General features: G+C 43.0%; 1 protein-coding gene and 1 non-coding gene across 7 annotated transcripts in view; both read left to right on the forward strand.

Annotated features, from left to right (window-relative positions):
* FGF1 (fibroblast growth factor 1) overlaps positions 1 to 18,742 on the forward strand; it is an 88,363-nt gene that overhangs the window by 42,914 nt on the left and 26,707 nt on the right. Inside the window, exon 3 of one of the 6 annotated variants that reach the window (XM_045577015.1) lies at positions 10,928 to 11,007. The exons of 4 other annotated variants lie outside the window; for them this stretch is intronic. The gene's annotated coding sequence lies outside the window, so the exon portion shown is untranslated. Of the gene's footprint in view, positions 1 to 1,413; positions 1,547 to 10,927; positions 11,008 to 18,742 lie in introns of those variants that run through there. One more of the 6 variants, XM_036423937.2, reaches the window with a different exon arrangement.
* Positions 12,124 to 12,248, forward strand: LOC118711946. The gene has a single exon (XR_004985895.1). It is a non-coding gene; the product is annotated as a small nucleolar RNA SNORA36 family (small nucleolar RNA).

Genomic DNA, 18,742 nt, shown 5'->3' on the forward strand with positions numbered 1-18,742 from the left:
TAACTGTCGGTTACTTGCCAGAAATTGTGATAAGGGCTTTGAAAAGATTATCTGATTCACTTTTCCCCTGACCTTATAGTAGGTACTATTACTTAACCCATTTTTGCATATAAGAAACTTAGGATCAGAGAGGTTAGGTAACTTGCTCTGGGTGATGGAGCTCATCAGTAGAAGAGCTGGGATTCTGACCCAGATCTGTTGAATGCCAAAGTCTATGTTTATAATCATTGTTTTATGCCACCCACTGATGTTGATTCAGGGACATTTCCTGCCACCATGCCTGCTGGAGGGTGAGAAACTCAATGTCTCTCAACACCCCCCGAAGAGTGGGCTGCTGGGTGATGAACTAAGTCGGAGGTATAGTTCAAAAGCCGAGCTATGACTGAGCTGTCTGCCAGTCTGCCGAGCACTCAGAGCGGAGATGCTCATCACCACTAGAGAATACTCACTCCACTGTGTCAGGCCCCACCTACATGTTTTTTTTTTATTGTCTGCTCTTTGCCATGAGTAATGCCACTTTCCATTTTAAGCCGGGAGCTTCATGAGATGACCACGTTATAAGCCAGGATTTAAAGCTAAGTGCTGCCTGGGGGATTACTCACCCACTTCAAGACGGGGCCAACATCACACTCGCCCACTCAAGACGCCACTGGAATATCTTATTCCTTGCCAAAGGCTAAAGGAAACGTAGTTTCCCTGGAATCAGACTAGGAATGGTGCCAGGTTATCAAGAAGCTGGCGAGTTAACTGGTTTTCCATGTGGAACTACTGTGGTGGTTCTGGTTTCCGCCTGCATAGTAAGATTTAATGGCTCATTCATTAATTTAATATTGGCAGAGGGCCTACTATGTGCCAGGCACTCTGCTCCATGACGGATATACTACAGTGATGTAAATGGCTATGGGGGCTAACAGTCTAGGGGAGGATAAGCAGACAATTATAATAAAATGCTATAACCAGTGTAATAAATAATATGACATGGGAAGCTCAGCAAGTTTGGGGAACCAACAGCTGAAAGATTTATGCCGATGGAGGTATGAAGGACAAGTAGGAACTGGCTAGGATAGGTTTCTTAATTATAAAGAGCCAAAATTGACTTTGACTGATGTAAGCAGAAAGAGAGTTTAGGGAACCTTAAAGAACCTTCAGAATCACTGGGAAGGTGTTGTGGCCTAGCATCACACTGAAGGAATGATCCAGACAGAACTAGACGTGTGTGTGTGTGTGTGTGTGTGTGTGTGTGCACTTTGCAGGGGTGGGTATCTCTAAAATATGGAAAGGGGGCTTCAGATGCTGAGCAATCAAAGGATAACAAATGTCCAGGACAGCAGGTAGAAATAAGGAAAGTGGGGAGGCTGTCTCAGAATGACCTAAGATCTTCTGAGTCAGAGAAACCAAAAGGAACAGCTAAAAGAGAGCGTGGACTTACTGAGGCATGCAGCTGAGGCAGGCAGCCAGGCTCGCAGCGGTTTCCTTGGTGAGTGAGGTTTGCTGCTCAACCAAAGACTTCGAGGCCTCTGTGGGGGAACCAGCTGTGTGACAGCAGGTAAGTAGGAACAATGTTTTAAGTCTTTCCTCTCATGCCAGTGTTCCTGAGGCTTTTCTGGAAGGCCACTGTTCTCGGTAAACACCTTTATATTACAGGGCCCACCTAAGTCAGAAGAGATGTTTTCCACATAACAGTTGGAAAAGATGTTTGGGATAATGATAATAGCCAGCCTTTATTGCTGTGCTCACGTGCGCTTAGATGCATTATTTCGGTTAATCCTCATAATAAGCCTGTCAGATAAGCAGACAGAGGCACAAAGATTAGAAATGACTTGGCCAAGATCTTAGCAAATTGTAGAGTTGGGATGCAAATGGAGACCTTCTTCATTGTAACTAAGTCTGATAACAGAAGACAAGAAGTGAGGATCAGATTTTTAAATTGGTCATTAGAGAGGGAGAAAACTATTGGTTCTATGCTAACTAAGTACGTGATGAGGGATTAGAAACCTAATCCCCAAGCTATTACCTCTCTCATGGGTATCATTTTGAATCTTAAGGTCAGCTATTGCTCCCTACTGAGAAATTTCCAATTCTATCCAAGGGGGAAAAAGCCCTGTTTTCCTAGAGGGAGACTTAAGTGAGAAACTTTTAGTATTAACTCAGGCTATTGACCCCTAGATTGCAGCAAGAAGTATATATAGTATTTTTTTAATTTATTTTTTATTGTTGAAAGTATTACAGATGTCCCCTTTTTACCCCCAGGCCTTCACCACACTATTGTCTGTGTCTATGAGTTAGCATATAAGTTTGGTTATTCTCTTCCCGCTGCCCCCACCCTCCCCACTGAGATTCATCAGTCTATTGCATGCCTCCGTGGCTCTGGATCTGTTTTTTGTCAGTTAATTTTGTTCACTGGATTGCACATATGAATGGGATCTTGTGATACTTGTCTTTCTCTGACTGTCTTATTTCACTTAGCATAGTACTCTCCAGGTCCTTCCATGTTGTCTCAAAGGTCTCTTCATGTCTTTTTTTTTTTTTTTACTGCTGCATAATATTCCTTTGTGTAAATGTACCACAACTTTTTATCCACTCATATACTGATGGACACTTGGGCTGTTTCCAGATCCTAGCTATTATAATTTTTAATAGATTTTTAAAAATAAAAATGCCTCTGACTACACAAATAATATATGCTACTAGTTAAAAAAAAATGAGGGAAATATGGAAAAATATAAAGAAGAAAATAAAAATCCTTGTGACTTTACCAGTCAATGATGGCTGTTGTCACATTTTTGGGTGCATGTGTGTAATCTGTAGCCTTTTCCCAATGCATATGTATACGTATTATCTTTTAAATTCACAGTTTGGAATATCTTAAATAACTTGTTTTAATTTCATCCCTTTCCTCAAGGGAGAATTTACCACCGTATGCAATTTTGCAAATCTACTAAATGAATATCAGTAGAGTAGAGCATTATAGGGAATGCAAGTTAGATTGTTCCAATGAGTGGGCAGATGGCATGACGCTCCTGAGGGTGCATTGGTTCTTTAAGGAGGACTTGGTTTTTCATTATTTATTAATATTTATAGCTGGTAAACATTGCCTGAAAAAAATGTTTAACATAATGATAAACCTAAATCAAGCAATCATTTACTTATTAGGGAGAGATTTATTCCACACTATTAATACCATGTGGGTGATATTCAACAAGTTATGCAGACAAAAGTAGAAGAGCAGTTTCTAGGACTGAGTGTCAAGTGGAATCTTGGTTCTGATCCCACTTCCCCTTCTCTGGCCTAGGGGTCCACAACTCTTTCCACATTCCCGTCAAAAGGCAGCTCAAAAGCCCATGGTCCGACACACAGTGACTTGGCTTTCTCCAGGAGGCATGCAATCTGGCCTTTACAGTCCCCTCCGAGCATCTCTTCTCGGAGCCCATGTGACCGAAGCCTGCACAAAGCTAGGTCTATTTGGTCACTGCTGTTGACAGCTCTTGGCACATCCAGTGCCAGCCATCTCCTGCCGTTTCCCCAGCTCATCAAAAACAAAGTCCTACCAGTTCAGGAGCCCTGGGTGCTTTCTCTGTGCTGCCCAGACATCTGTTTTGTGTTGGGAGTCAGGGGCCGGTCAAGTGCTTGCACAGCGCAGCTGGATTTGCTGATGTAAACAAAGTTGCTCGCATGTGAGTTTTCTGACCCTGGAAAGGCCCCAAAGAACTATACTCGGGCCTCCAGCAGGACTTTACCCTCAGTCCAGGGGGCAAGGGAAAGGAACTTGAATTTAGTTAATAAGTTACAGCCAAGAGGAGAGCAAAGCACCTGGTTCCTCTCTTTCCTTCCCTGTCTCCACGAAACCCTTTTCTTACCAGGCCATTCCTCATCCTGAACTGAGGTGATGTCATTGCCAAGTGAATCCATGTGGTGACCCAGAAAGCCAAGGGGTAACAGTAGATGCTCTACCTCATACCCCTAGTTCAGAGCTCCTTCTGCCCTTGCTCTTTTACCTTTTTCATTCTTCTTTAGATTTTATCTTTACTTACAAAGTAAACAGTTAAACAATTCATAAGTGTCTATTGTAAAAGTTAATAATCTCTCCCTGGCCGGTGTGGCTCCATAGGTTGGGCATTGGCCCATGCACCAAAAGACTGCCGGTTCAATTCCCAGGCAGGGCACATGCCTGAGTCACAGGCTCAGTTCTCCTTAGGGGGCATGCAGGAGGAAGCCAATCAATGTTATACTACTATCACACTCACTTTTTTGTCTCTCCCTAGAAATTAATTTAAGGATCTTAAAAAAAAAAAAAAAAAAAAAAAAAAGATACTCATACTTGGGTTCAGTGTGGCAATTGGCAAATCAGTCTGGTTTCCCCAGGCTTTTGTTTCTGAGATTTCTAAGTGTAGAGTGTGTCTTTCCAGCAAAACTAATAAGCTACACAGCATGGCATGGATCAGCACTCCCCTTGCCCACCCTCCTTTCTTTCAACAAATGTTTATTAAACACATATTATGTTCCAAGCCTGTGCAGGACACTGGAGAGAAAAAAAAATGGACAAGGACTCTGCCCTAATGGAGTAACGTCAAGGGGGAGAAACAGTTCAGCAATAGCTCCAGTGAAATACAGAGGGGTTAGGGCGCTGGACCAGACCTGGGGCCAGTGAACAGGAAGTTCTATGTGAGAAAATCTGAGGTGAAGTCTGAAGAAGTAGGAATATCCTGGGGGCTGATAGGGCAGGTGGCAATGTCGGCCAAGGGAAGTCCAGGCCAAGGGAAAAGCAAGTCCAAAAGCCTGGAGGTGAGGGCGAACCTGACACATTTTCAAACTGGAAATTCAGTTCTGTTAGAGGCCAGGTGGATTCAATGCGGGGGGACTCTTGGGCCTTCGTACTCAATACTTAGACCAGGAGAGCTTGGAGGCAGGTGGGCCACTGGCTGTGCCTCAGGAAGTGGCTGGGATATAATTCCACGCTGGTAAGACTGCAAACTTTGTTCACCATCTGAGAATGGGGACAGGAACATAGACTCTTAATAACCATTTGTTGAGTGAATGAATGAAATGCCCTGAAGAAGACCTCAGCCATCTCCTCTGGTGTCACCAAGCCCCACCGAATCATAAGGCCAGGAGGCATATTGAGAACCTGCTGTTCCCCTTCTTTCCTCTGACTGTCTGACCTGCCCTCAAACCTCCCAGAGATGACACCGTCTTGTAGGTAGCATGACTCGGAAATTCAGTTCTTAAGGTCAGACACATGCAGCTGAGGGACAGACGACTTGTCCAGTCAGCTGATGAGTCAGAACAGGATGGAGAAGAGCAGGGACAAGAGTCCTTACTGCCCAGCCCAGCAGGCCAGGTAGAGAGGAAGGCTGACTCCATGGCGCTATTTATTATTTATTAAGATGCCTGGTGCCTCACTTCCAACCCGACTATGGAAGATGAAGAAGCCCACATTCCCAAAGCAGCACTGGAAAGTCTATGTCCCGGCATATTTGGTAGGTGATGGGATTTTTAAATCCCAGTTTAGCTCTTCTGGGATTGTGCACTGGCTGAATGCTGCTGTCTGTCTGAGAGAAGGCCATTGGGCCAATCTACCCAAGATGCCCTGGGGGAGGCTGTGCAGAGTGGCTAGCACATTTGGCCCACACCCACATCTACTGTCTTATCTAAGGTCCCGCCTGCTACCTCCTACTTAGACCTCGCATCTAGTTTCCCTGCTTTCACCTCTCCTCCAATGCTTCCTCATGCAGCAGCCAGAGTGACTTTTTAAAAATGCAGTTCTGACCATGTCTCACCCCAGCCTACATTGTTCAGTGGTTTCCGACTGTCCTGTAGATAAAGACACACAGGGCTCCATATATGTCCCTGCCTGCGCCTCCAGCCACAGCCCTTTCTTCTCATCTCTGGTGGATCATTTTCAGTTCCCCAAATGAAACATGCTCTTTCTAGGCTCAGGGCCTTTGCTCATGCTCTTCCTGATAACTGCTCCCTCTTCAGTGGGAATATAAATGCCTTTTCCTCCAGGAAGTCTTTCCATCTCCCAGGCTTTGTAAGTCATCAATTATCTGGCTCCCATGGTGCCCTGGACTTGACCGCGGTGACATTCCGTTCACTGGGAATCCCTTCATGGTGGGTCTTCCCCACTGGAATGTGGACTTCAAGAGGGCCTCATTCAGTCTGTCCCATTCCCCATTATATACCTCATGCCTGGCACATAGTAGGTACTCATTAAATATGTGTCAAGTGAATGAATGAGTACTCAGATCTTCAAAAACTGGGAACAACTTCACCAATAGAATAATAGGCAGAGAGAAACACAAACATGACAGAATCTCATTGAAATCCTGAGCCAGGTGACCTTCCTCACCCTGGAGGCCTAATTTCATCTTATCATGGGTTTGAATATTGTGATTAGATGCCCATTAATTCTCCCAAACTGGTTCTAGCTCATTTTAGAGAGATTTGGGCCTTCCCATCAGGTTCTACTATACACAGCAAACAGAACCTTGGAGCCACGCAAATTAAGTCAAGATGCATTGGGGTGCCTGCCGGAGGCCGGGGCCTCTCACTGCAGAGACAGGAAGCCCACACGCAGAGCTGGGCGAGGAGCACCTGGAGCCTGCACCCACGTCGCCTCACCTGTTTTCTTTCCTTCCCCCCAAGTAGGGACAAACAATAATTCAGTAAAGGAAAATGAGTAATGGAAAGAAAGAGAAAAAAATAAACATATCAAAATGGGCAGTGTCCCCTGGGCTCCTGCTTTTAAAGAAAACAAGGAGAGTGGATTTGGAGATATTTCAGTGCCTCTGCTAAAGGGACAAAAATAATCAAGCTGGCCCTTCCCTTCCAGGCTGAATTCCTTTCCTCTTTCTTTGATGAAGAAAACAAGACTCCCCCAGACCAGGACTCTCACACTTGGGTGTGCATCAGAATCCCCCTGGAGGAGTGTTGAGGCTGCAAGTGCCAGGCCCATGTCTACAATACTGACAAACAGTCCCCACCTAGATGCTCAATGAGAGGAGATTAATGGACATAGTTTTGCATGTCCACATAGTATAACCCTATGTAGCCATTACAAATGGAGGTTTAGATTTGTGTTTATTAATAAGGAAAAATCCTAATGTATTGAGCAAAGTCAGGCTATAAATAATCAGAATATATATATATATGCAATTTGCACAGGCAATGACCTAGGCTGTGGGGGGACAATCTCAGAACAGGATTCTGATTATGTGCAGATAATGCTGCTGGGAGGATGACTGAAGAAGGAAGCACCTAAGAGCAGGTGAAATTTCTTTGCAAGGTTTTCCCTGAGGAGAGAGGCCCTTCCACAGGAGGAAGGTCAAGTCCGGTCTATTTTCATAATGGCATTTCAAGTGCTTAGCGGACTTATTTCCTGTGGTTCCCAAAAATCCTGCAGCAGGCTCTCAGGAGGATGTTGGTGATAGGAAGCAGGAACTTTGTGAGTGAGAATCAATAATTATCTCTATATTTGCTTCACTTTTATTTTTCTATAAAAATAATCTAGGGGGAAAACACTTGCTTTAGAAGAGCAGAATGGAAGTTAAGTCTCTCAGTGTGTGGCAGCATCCTTAGGTCATGACTATACAGGCTGAAGACGGATTTGTTCACTCATTCCCTTCTCTCCCTCATTCACTCAACAGATACGTGAGCAATTCCTCTGTGCCAGGCATTGCTTAGGGACTGAGGAGAAGATGGTGCTAAACATGGCCCTCCGGGAACTGACGGTCTAGTGAGGGAGATAGAAATCAGACAAGTGAATACATGGGTGGGTATTTAATTAATTACAAATGATGGGACGTGTTGGAAAGGAAGAGAACAGGAGGCAACAAAATAATAGAATGATGAAGGCAGAGGGGGGGACAGAACTTAGGTCAGGAGGTCAGGGTAGACCTGAGGAGGTGGTGCATCAGCTGCCATCTGAAAGGTGAGTCAGAGCCAAGGCAGTGGACCGTGTTGGGAAAGGCATTTCTGGAAGGTGAGCAATTTGTATGAAGGCAGCCATGTGGAGAAGACCACACTGGGTCAAGGGTCCCAGGGAAGACAGCAGTGGCTGGTATGCAATGGGCAAAGGGAGGGAGTTGCAGGAGGTAATACCAGATTAGATGGTGTCTTGTAGGCCACGGTAAGGGTTTATGAAAATAGAAAGCCACAGTAGGTTTTAAAAGAGGGAGTGGCCAATCTGATATAGGCTTCTTAAAAATCCTCCTGGCTTTGAGTATAGAAATGACCGGAGGGGCCTAGAACAAAAGAGGGAGCCGTTTCAGAAGTTCAGACAGGAGTTGATGGTGAACTGCACAGGGTGAATAATAAGTACCTAAATTTTGCTAACTCTACTAGAGTCAAAGGGCTCAATATTGAAAGGTTAGAGAAACTTACACTAGTTAAAAGGGCTGGAACTAGGGCGAGTTGAGGAAGGCACTTGCCTCAGGTGCAAAATTTACTCAGAAATTATATTTCAATGCAATATTTTTAAAAGTCAAATTTCATTCGGGGGAAAAAAAAACACCATGATGAACAAATATCAAATTAAAAAGATAAAAAGACAGGATCAGTAACAGTGCTGGGCCAAGTCAAACAATGAGCTTGAGGTAAAAGGGAAAAATCAGTAATATGCAGTGAGTCTTTATTCAAAACTTTCCTCACTCTTATCCTTGGCTAGCTGACCCTCCCCACCTGTAAAATGAAGAGGACACCATATAACTCTCTGCTCTGAAAGCAGATGTTATGGAAAGAAAGCGGATGACATAAATCACCACAAGCCCCTGGTGGTTTAGATAGTATCTTTTCTCCTTATTCTGGAGAGTCTGAAACAGAGGGTACATAAGAATTGCTCCCATGAATATTTCTGATGATAATGTTAATGGCTAGCATTTTCCATGCTCTTAATATGTCAGGTACTTTGCCAAGAATTGTTAAATACAATGATTTCATTTGATCCTCACAGTAATCCGTGAGGTAGGTATACTATTACCCCTGCTTTACTATGCCTGGCATATACTTGAGTAACATTTAATAAATATATGAAGAAAGGGTAGATAAAGAGAGCAGGGAAAGTGGCAGGCCTCACACACTATATGGATGACCAGTGATTCCAACCCCCTCCTCTGGCAAACACAATCCTCAGACAAACACTATTCACCAAACTGAAAAGGATCTGCAGAAAACGGAAATTAACCTTAATTATTACCCTTTTCCATAGGGATTATTTTTTTTTTGTAAATCTTTTTTTTTTTTTAACCCAACAGCTTTTTGAGAAGACGTTTTAAATTCATCCATTCCTAATTATTTACTGAGCAATTACTATGTGTCAGGCACAGATCTAGGTGGTGACATATAATGTGAGCAAAACAAACCTGGCTTGGGTCCTCATGAGGTTACAGGTGTGTGTGTGTGTGTGTGTGTGTGTGTGTGTGTGTGTGTGGTGTAGTGAAGTGAGACAGTAACAAGTAAACAAACACAAAAGAAGAATCATAAATGTTACACAAGATACAATTTGGGTTTGAGGAAGAGGATGGGGAAATGATGAGAACTATCCTAGATAGTTGGGTGGGTCCGACATAGACTCAGGGAAGCTCATAATAGTCACGTTGCTGAAAATTCAGTGCTAAACATTACTTTTGAAAATCAAATCAATTAAACTCCCTACAGAATGTGAAATTTCACAACTCCTATGGAGGGCTATTTTGAAGAGCAACACCTATTCATTTATTTATTGTTTTATTTACTGAACAGACCTATAGAAAGTTATTTATACCACGGAGGGCTCAAGAATACAACACCATGAAAAACATTGGGGAATGTCCTGCCCTCCCCCATGGGCCCATCTAAATGTCCAGGTTTATCACATTCCAGAGGAGCCCTTTGAACTAAGGAGGAGCCCAGGAATGTAGAATCTTTAAAAGCGGAGAGCAATTATGTGCGAAAGCATGGCAGAAGTCACCCTGACATTTCTCCTCACTTTTGTTGCCTAATCTGCTTTCGAAGGCAAATAACGTAATAATTCTCCATTTTTCAAACAACCCCACCCAATATAGTGGTGCTTTGATATATAAGACATGAGAGAGGAGTAGTGGACAGTGGGGAATATAAATGGCTTGGAAAGGTCAGTGAGGGAAAAAAAGAAATAAACCAGGAGGGAAATCACGAGGCATTGAAACCATGCCTTGAGCTACCTGCCAAAACGAAGGAAAACTCCCCTGAGAGGCCAGGTTTGACAGATGAGTGTGCTGTCGTGGTTATCAGCATCCACCTATCCCAGTGATTTTCCTGATAAATGTCATCTTGTCTGCAATGGGCACCACCCTGTAGATGCTAGATACCCGAGGCAGATTTATTTCTTATTTAGCTTCTTGGATGTAAGATTTCAGCTCATCTCTTTTCAAACACCATCTCCTTCCCATAAACTCTGCCTGGTTCCTGCCAGCAGCTGAGTTGTGTGCAGAGCTGTGTGTGGACTACCAAAGATGTGGCCACAGGACCACGTGAGCCGCCGGGCGTGCTGAAACTGGGCAAGCAGTGCGGATAGGAGAATGGCCGCTTTTGGACTTTCCAAGAGAGATCAGAGAGAGTTGGCAAGTAAAGCGCTCTAAAATTAGCCGAAGTCCTTAAAAAGAAAAAAAATATAAAAGGAAGAAAGGCTTATACTAGTCTAATGTAGACGTTCCAGAAACTAGTCACTAGAAGGCTGGCTTTGGGGCAGGTGACTGTTTTCTTCCTGTCCTCTGGCTGTGGCTCTCACTGGGCCCCTTTGAACCCTGGGCCCTGCCCCCACTGGATCCCTGCATGCTGCTAAATGCCTCTGCAGGAATGTGGCTCCAGGACCTGCCCAAGCAGGGCCTCTGGGCCCACTTTCAAGAACCAGAATAGACTCTGACGTGTGAAATAAGCTCTATGGAGTTTACATTCCTCCTTCGTATCCAAGCACCTTAAGCCCGAACCTGCAGGCCAGGACTGCTAACCATTCTTCCAGAGATGCCTGGCCATCATCTGTCTGGCAGAAATGTGAAGTCTGTACTCCCTATTTTTTAATGTTTTGGTGAGCCTGGGGCTCATGGAAATGAGGCCGCCCTACAGGGCAACACAGTAACCTGACTGCTCATGGCTGAGGATTTCGTTCGTGGCTAAACAACAGATTTGCTCAGCCTTTCGGCTGACAGTTCTCTCAGCTGGAGCAAAAGGGCATGTGGGCATCTACCCGTATACCAGAAGGAATAGCAAATACAAAGTGATTATAAAGTGCTTAATGTGGTGCCTACACAACAGGCACCAGCAGAGGCTTGTTTACTCACATAAAATGCTTTGTAGAAGCCCAATTGCTATCAAATTGTCAATATTCAACACACTGATACATTAACAACAATTCCTTCAATTTCCTGGACACTCTCTGTATGCGGGGCCCTTCCTGGGCCTGCCTTGTTCTTTCCTCGTGGCCCCTGACCATATCAGTACTCGCAGCAGCTTCATTTGACAGACGAGGCAGCAGAGGGTCAGAGATATTAGATGACTTGTTGGTCATACTAAGAGTTAGTGAAACAGCAGGAGCCAAAACCCAGGTCTATGACTCTCAGGTTGTGAGAACTTGCCTCTTTCATGGTGTTTCCAACCAAGTAAGACCATTCACATAGCACCCCCTCACAAACACACCTCCAGTGGTCCCGCACTTGGCCCCAGCTCTCTTATGATCAATGGCAAGTGACTCTAGTGTGACAAAGGTCAAGATGGACTTGGGTGACGCTGGGCGATTTAGGAAGAGCAAGAGAGTGGCAATCAAGAGGTCACTGCACCGCTGTGAAAGAGGATGGTCGTGTGCCAAGATAGGACATTACATGCAGACTCCATTCAATGACAACAAGTATCTCCTTTAGAACACCGTCAACAGGACTATGCAAGTTATGGAAGTTGGTGGGGCAAAAAGAATAGAGAAGCTAAGGATTACTCATTCCAATGGACTTTCTCTTCTCTTTCCCACAATTCTTGGCAATTAAAATCATGGGCTCTCGAGTCAGAAAACCGTCCCTCAGCTCTGACATTCATTTCACTGTCTGACCTTGGGGAAATGACTGAAGCTTTCTGCGCCTCTGGTCCTGAGCTGCAGAGTGAGGGCTGAGAAAGCAAATGCCTCAAGTTCAGTTCAGGGCAGCATCTGTGTTTTCTGTTCACTAAAGGTTGGGACATTGAACCAGCTGGGGTAGGTGACTGAATAGAAAATTTTACTCTATTCATTTACCTCCTAGACTAAAAAAACAACAACAAACAACAACAAAAAATAAATAAAATAAAGAAAAAAATTAAAAGCAATGCCTACCTAACAGAATTTATTTGAGAATTAAAGTAATGTATGAGACACATAGTAAATGTTCAAGAAAAGGTTACTATTTTATTATTTCTGGACATATTTTATTATTTCTGGTATGTACAGAGCGGGCTATTGGGAAACATGAAGAACAAGCTCTTGGCATTTTCAGAGAGATAACAAACACATTCTTCAAAAGACTGAGTTTGGAGAAGCCAAAATTTCTGGATCTGAAGATAAAAAAAATAAGAAAGACAGCAAACTGGCCATCTTCCTACGAGCTGAAAGGTCTGCAGACTCTAAGAAAGAAAAGTGCTTGCTAGGCTGGTTCTGGAGATTGTAACCTATACAACAGATTCAGATTGTTGGCGCCACATCAGTGAGAGAGGTTGGAAGAAGGGGCGAGCGCTGCTCCTGTCTCTGCAGAATCACTTTGCATTTGGCTCCAGGCCCCGAGGCTCTGAAGCATCGGTCTGCAGGAAGGATATTTCCATTAAGATGTGCGCAGCTCTTCAGGATGGCGGAGAGCCTACAGGATGCTTTGGAAGAGGGATGAGGGGAGACCATTAAAGTTCAGACAGAACAGAGCACACACGCCACTGCCAGCAAGTGCACCATTTTTCCTCTCGGAGTGGAGGCTGTTTTCTCTAAGCTCTTGAAAGAACTCCTGATCTCCGATGGAACAGTGCTCCACAGGGAGAAGTGCTTTGGGAGTAGATAAGCCAGACTATAGAGAATTAAAGACCCAGAATTAAGGGAGGAAATACGGGGTATTGCAGAAGATCCTTAGCGGTGGGAGTTGTCTTCTCAGAGTTTCTGCTCTTCATTAAGGGCTGTGAGAGCTGCCTGGCGCTACAGTTGGATTACAACCACCCCCACTCCTGCCAGCTACTTGGTCCAGGCTTCTAGGCTCCTCTTTTCTGAAGCATGCCTTGATGAATCTCATGTGGCCAGAGTGTAAACTCCTTCAAGGCAGACACTGTCCCTTTATCTGAAAAGCCTTGGGGGTAGATATATTTTAGAATCAGAATTTTGGAGATTTTAGAAAGGCAGTATGGTACATATATTGCATATTATGGAACAACTCCAGTGAGGTTTGGGACAGTGCCCTGTAATCAATCAAACACGTTACTAATTCTGCACTGGATAATAGAACTATTAACACAAAGTGGAATACAGGTTTTAGTCGGAGGAGAGTTTGGGTCAAGTGTTGCCACAATTTGAGTTAGGAAAGAACTTCTAGCATTCAGAGTCTTTGGCATATTATAATTGTGGACTAGGGATTTCAGGCTTTCCATTTTCCTTTTTCTGTTTTAAATTTCCAGGATAGCTGCAGGATTCTATCCATGGCAGGTACTGAATATAAGTTGTTGGCATTCTAGAGTATGCATATTGATCTCCCTCAAATAATATTTGATTCTGGAAGCCAGGACATAGTTTATCAATGACTTGGGGTTCTTTAGAATTGAAAGGATCTGAATTTAAGGAATAGACAAGAAAGACTATTGAACCCTAGGTTCTTTGTCATCCTGGACAGTAACATACAAAAAAAGATGAAATGTTGTTTTTCCTAGTATATCCTACTTAGCACCCAAGCAAATGAAAAGAGACCATCATTACATATAAGTGATAATGAAAATTTCTAACCTATATAAAAAGCAATATTTTTTAAATATTGCCAAAATATTACTCAATGTTTAAAATCAAATCTGTCCAACCCAAAATGAATAGTGCAGATTGACAAAACTAAACAATATGATACATGGAGTATTGCAACCAAACTAACTTCTATGGAATACTTACAAGGTTTCAAGTATAGGGCTCAGCACCTTTTGTGTACTATCACTTAACAATTAAAGCTATTCTGTGCAATAGCTGCTGTTATGAAACCTCATTCTGCAGATGAGGAAACTGAGACTGTAAGACTGCGTAATTTGCTAGCAATTGTCTGGCCAGGACATACACCATAGTTCAGTAGTATGTTGGTACAGTACACCAGCTACCAGAGAAAAGAAAGAAGGGGGATGGTGGAGGAGGGTGAAGAACAAAAGGGAAATAAATAAAGCATAGAAATAGAAAGGGGAAAAAAAGCCCTGATTTGTAGTATTTGCCAATGTTTGTGGTGTAAATAGTCTTACCAGGTTTGATATCAAGTTACTAATAGTTTAACAACTGGCTCACAAAATTTCTGAATATTTAATAATTGGATTTTACACACTTGCACACCACTATCAAGTCCATCCCAGGCCACATCCACGATTTACTGCCAACTTTGGAAGATGAGATTTCAGCTCGGGGAACAGAACTGGCTTGGGAACAGCACGCTGAGTTGCTATCCCAGGCCAGTCAGCTATGGTGATGCTCCTACCTCAGACCTGGTACAGATCACAGAGAGTGGAGTAGAAGAGAAAGAGGAAGAAGGACACACTGTCTCTCCTTCCTCAGGCAGACTTTCCTTCACCAGAGGCTGTCACGTGGGTCCCTGCCATCCTGACACTCCCTGGCAAAAATAGTAAAACCAGACCACACAGACGTTCTCTGGGTGAGATTAAAAATAAAAAAAAAATAAAAAAAAATAAATTGTGATAATATGAACAATAAAAATTTATTTAAAAAAAAAAAAAAGTTAGCCTTGAGACCAAAGGTCTGAAATCTTCCTTTAGATCCTTAATTTCCATAATACTTCTTTTGAAGATGTAAGGAAGTATCTTCTACAACATGGGACCCAGGGTTGGGCCTATTTTTTAACCGAGAATGGGATATTCTAGCCTAATTTTAATCCAATTAAAATGCATTTAGGCTCTTGGCTTAGTTTTTCTATTAACACCTGAGGATTAAGTCTCCTGATAACACACTTCCACTAGAGCAGTGGTTCTCAACCTTTCTAATGCCGCGACCCTTTAATACAGGTCCTCATGTTGTGGTGACCCCCAACCTTAAAATTATTTTCATTGCTACTTCATAACTGTAATTTGGCTACTGTTAATGAATCATAATGTAAATATCTGTGTTTTCCGATGGTCTTAGGCGATCCTGCTAGCAGTTCTCAATCTGTGGGTCAAAAACATGAGGAACTGTATTAAAGGGTCATGGCATCAGAAAGGTTGAGAACCACTGCACTGAAGGATCCTGAGAAGAAACTGGCCTGGTATTCAGTCACCCACAGGACACTGATTATGTGCAAGCATTTGTTAAGTGCTGGGTCTAGGGGGGAAAAAGGAATCGCCCAAGGTCTTAGAGATGAGTGAAGGAGACAGTCAAGCAAACATAGTTAGATTATATTCATTCACTCATTCAACAAATATTTACCGAGTGCCTATTAGACACCAGGCATTTTGCCAGACATGGGGATACCACAGTGAGCAAGACATTGATTTATACTATCATGGAACTGACAGCCCGGTTGTAAAGGGAGACATTAATTAAATAATGAAAAGAATGAATTGTAATTAAAAACCGAAGTCAGAGCTCTGAGGAAATGTTAAATGGTCTTATGATTTGGCAAATGATCTAAGACTTGGAGAAAATGTAGGAGTTAACAGGGTGGGTGGTGGGTAGAGAGAAGATGAAGAGGAACAGTGCTCTGGAGAGAGAGAGAGAGAGAAGAGCATGGGTAAGGGCTAGGGGGCAGAGTTCGGGGTGGGGGGCAGTGAATTCAAGGGAATGAAAGGCTAGTTTAGAGAGCGAGTGTGGTGGGAGGTGAAGCCGGGGAGGAAGCCAGGGCTGGCTCTCACAGAGCCCTCCAGGCCTTCAAACCCCACTAACGAGTTTACACAGGGACTCTGTATGGCCTTTGCACCCAGTGCTATATGAGAGTAAATACAGTGTGGCTATGGATGCATAAGGGAATCCTCTCATCTACACTAGTACGTGTGGTGTGGAGGGAGAGTAGGGAGGTTAGACTGGGGGATGTGTCAGGCAGGCTTTCTGGAGGAGAGCATATCGGAGATACATTTTTGAAGGGTGAGTATGACTTAGCCAGGCCATGGGTGAAGGGTGGAGGAAGGGAGAGAGAAAGAATGCTGCTGGTATGAGGCTGTGGGGGGGATGAGAAGAAAAACAGGTCAGTAAGAGAAAAGGCAACGGGGTTAGGCAAGGAGCAGATGACGAAAGCCTCCTACGTCATGATGGGGTCTGGGTTTTATACGTACCCTGACGGTGGCCGGGAGCCCACGGACACAGTCAGAGATCGTTAGCAGGAGACGGACGGTCAGATTCATGTGTTAAAAGGCCACAGGCAGCAGGGTCCAAGGGGATTGAAAGGGAGCCGTGTTGGAGAAGGGGACCACTGCTGCCTAACTCAGCAGCCCAGGTGAGAGAAGGTGCTACGTCTGAACGAAAGCAGCCACAGTGGGACTGAGGAGGAGGATTTTAGGAGACACCAAAAAGGTACAATTGAAAGGGTTTTGCCAATAGGAGGAGTGTGAGTGATATCTACTCCATCCAAAGAATAGTCTGAACAAAATGGATTCTTCTATTTGTGTTGAGTCTCGCCTTATGACCTGATACATGACCAATTTTTACAAATGCTCCAGTGGCCTTGGGAAGAATGGTGTTCATTGATTTTGAGGTGCAGAGTTCTCTCATGTTCAGTCAACTGAGCTTGTTGTGTATTTCAATCTTCTATATCCTTAATATTTTTTTGTCTGTTTGCTCTATTATTTATGAGAGAAATATATTAAAATCTCCCACCACCATTGTGAATTTGTCAACTTCTCCTTATGTATTTGACAATTTTTGTTTATATATGTTCAGGCTCTGTTATTATTCCACAAGTTTAGATTTTTATATCTTTCTGTTGATTGTTCTACCTATCTCTATGCAATGATGCCTTTTACCCTTAACCATTCTTTTGGCCTTTGACTTACTTTGATTATTCTTTTGGCCTTAGACCTACTTTATATGATATTACTATAGCCATACCAACTTTTAATTTTGTTGACATTTGGTATCTACTTTTCATCTGTTTGTTTTTAACTTTACTGTATCTTTGTGAAGATAAATTTTTTAAAAATCCAATAGCTAGTAAATTTAGCCCATTTACATTTATTGTGATCATAATACATTTGGATTTATTTCTACCACCAAATCTTGAGCAATTTTTCTATTTCTTTCTTTTCCTGAATTCTTTTGAGTAAATACAGTTCTATTTATTTTGTTTAGTTTCCCTTATCCTTGCCAGTTGCTAGTTAGAATTAATGAATTCTATTTCAATTCTTTTAGTAATTACCTTTAACATTTTATATTACCTTTAATATTTAATATTAGCTCACATTCTGAGTTAATAAGATCTAGGTCAATTAATATCTGTACGGAATAGTTAAATTATGAGGTGATGCCATTCACAGAGATAGGGAGGGAAGACTTAAAGTGTACTTGGAACCAAAGGTGAGGCCTGTTTTACATATGCTGGGTTTGCAGACACATTCAATTACCTCCTTAACAGATGCCTGTGCATCCACCTTCAGTGGCTTTATACACTTTGCAAAATATCTCCCTTCATGGGTATTCTGCACTGTGTAAGCAGTGACAGGGGATAAAAGCAAAAATAAAAAATCAGCGTTTGTTTTCCCTTGATTCTTAGAATTAGGAATATTCTCTTCCAGCTTAGTGGCCATGGTCAAAATGAGCACAAATGTCTTGTTCAAATAGCAAGCTTCACAAATGTCACTTCAATAACCGTGGATAAACTGAGGACTGAGCCTGAATTGGTGACCTGGATTCTGCCACACATAACACTGCTTTCCCTTTGCCTCCTTCATTTCTCTGCTATCTCGGTGGCTTAAATGATTAGTGGGGAAGGGCTTAGCTAATTTCTGCCAAATATGAGAGGGACTGAAAAAATTAGTTTCATACCAATTCAAAAATTACTTTAAATTAACTATTCAATCAGAACTGACCTAAATCAACCACATCAAGCCTTGACTGGTTCAACATAATCATATCTCCTACCGGTCAGGTCATAGTTCTATTCTTTCCAAGTCCTGTCATGGCTATTGAGCACAGGCAGGGTGAGGACTGTTACAGGACACATCCTGGAAGGAATGAATGACTCGCCCAGGTTCCCAGAGCCGATTAGTGCATTGAAGGGGCTGTATGGGGTTGCTCACTGTACCACATTGAAAAGTGACTGTGTATTCCTGGGGGAGGGTGTACACTTAGCATTCTGTTCGTGTGTCAGAGTTTACACTCTCCCCCAGAAGCTACAGCTGGCAAAATATGTCAGCCTTTAACATGGATGTTCCAAAAGGCTTGGTGTTCTCTTCACTTTGGTGTCACTAATAAGTCAGAAAAATCTCTGGGTTTCCCAAAATCTCACCAGTGCCCCAAATTTCAAAGGGCTAGGCTTAGCACACAACAATGGCAATGAAGTCCACTTGATCTTTGACATCACACACACACACACAGAGGACAGAGAGGAAGAGAGAGAGAGAACTCCTTCCC

This window comes from Pipistrellus kuhlii, unplaced genomic scaffold (assembly GCF_014108245.1).
Source record: "Pipistrellus kuhlii isolate mPipKuh1 unplaced genomic scaffold, mPipKuh1.p scaffold_m20_p_8, whole genome shotgun sequence".
Lineage (NCBI taxonomy): Eukaryota > Metazoa > Chordata > Mammalia > Chiroptera > Vespertilionidae > Pipistrellus > Pipistrellus kuhlii.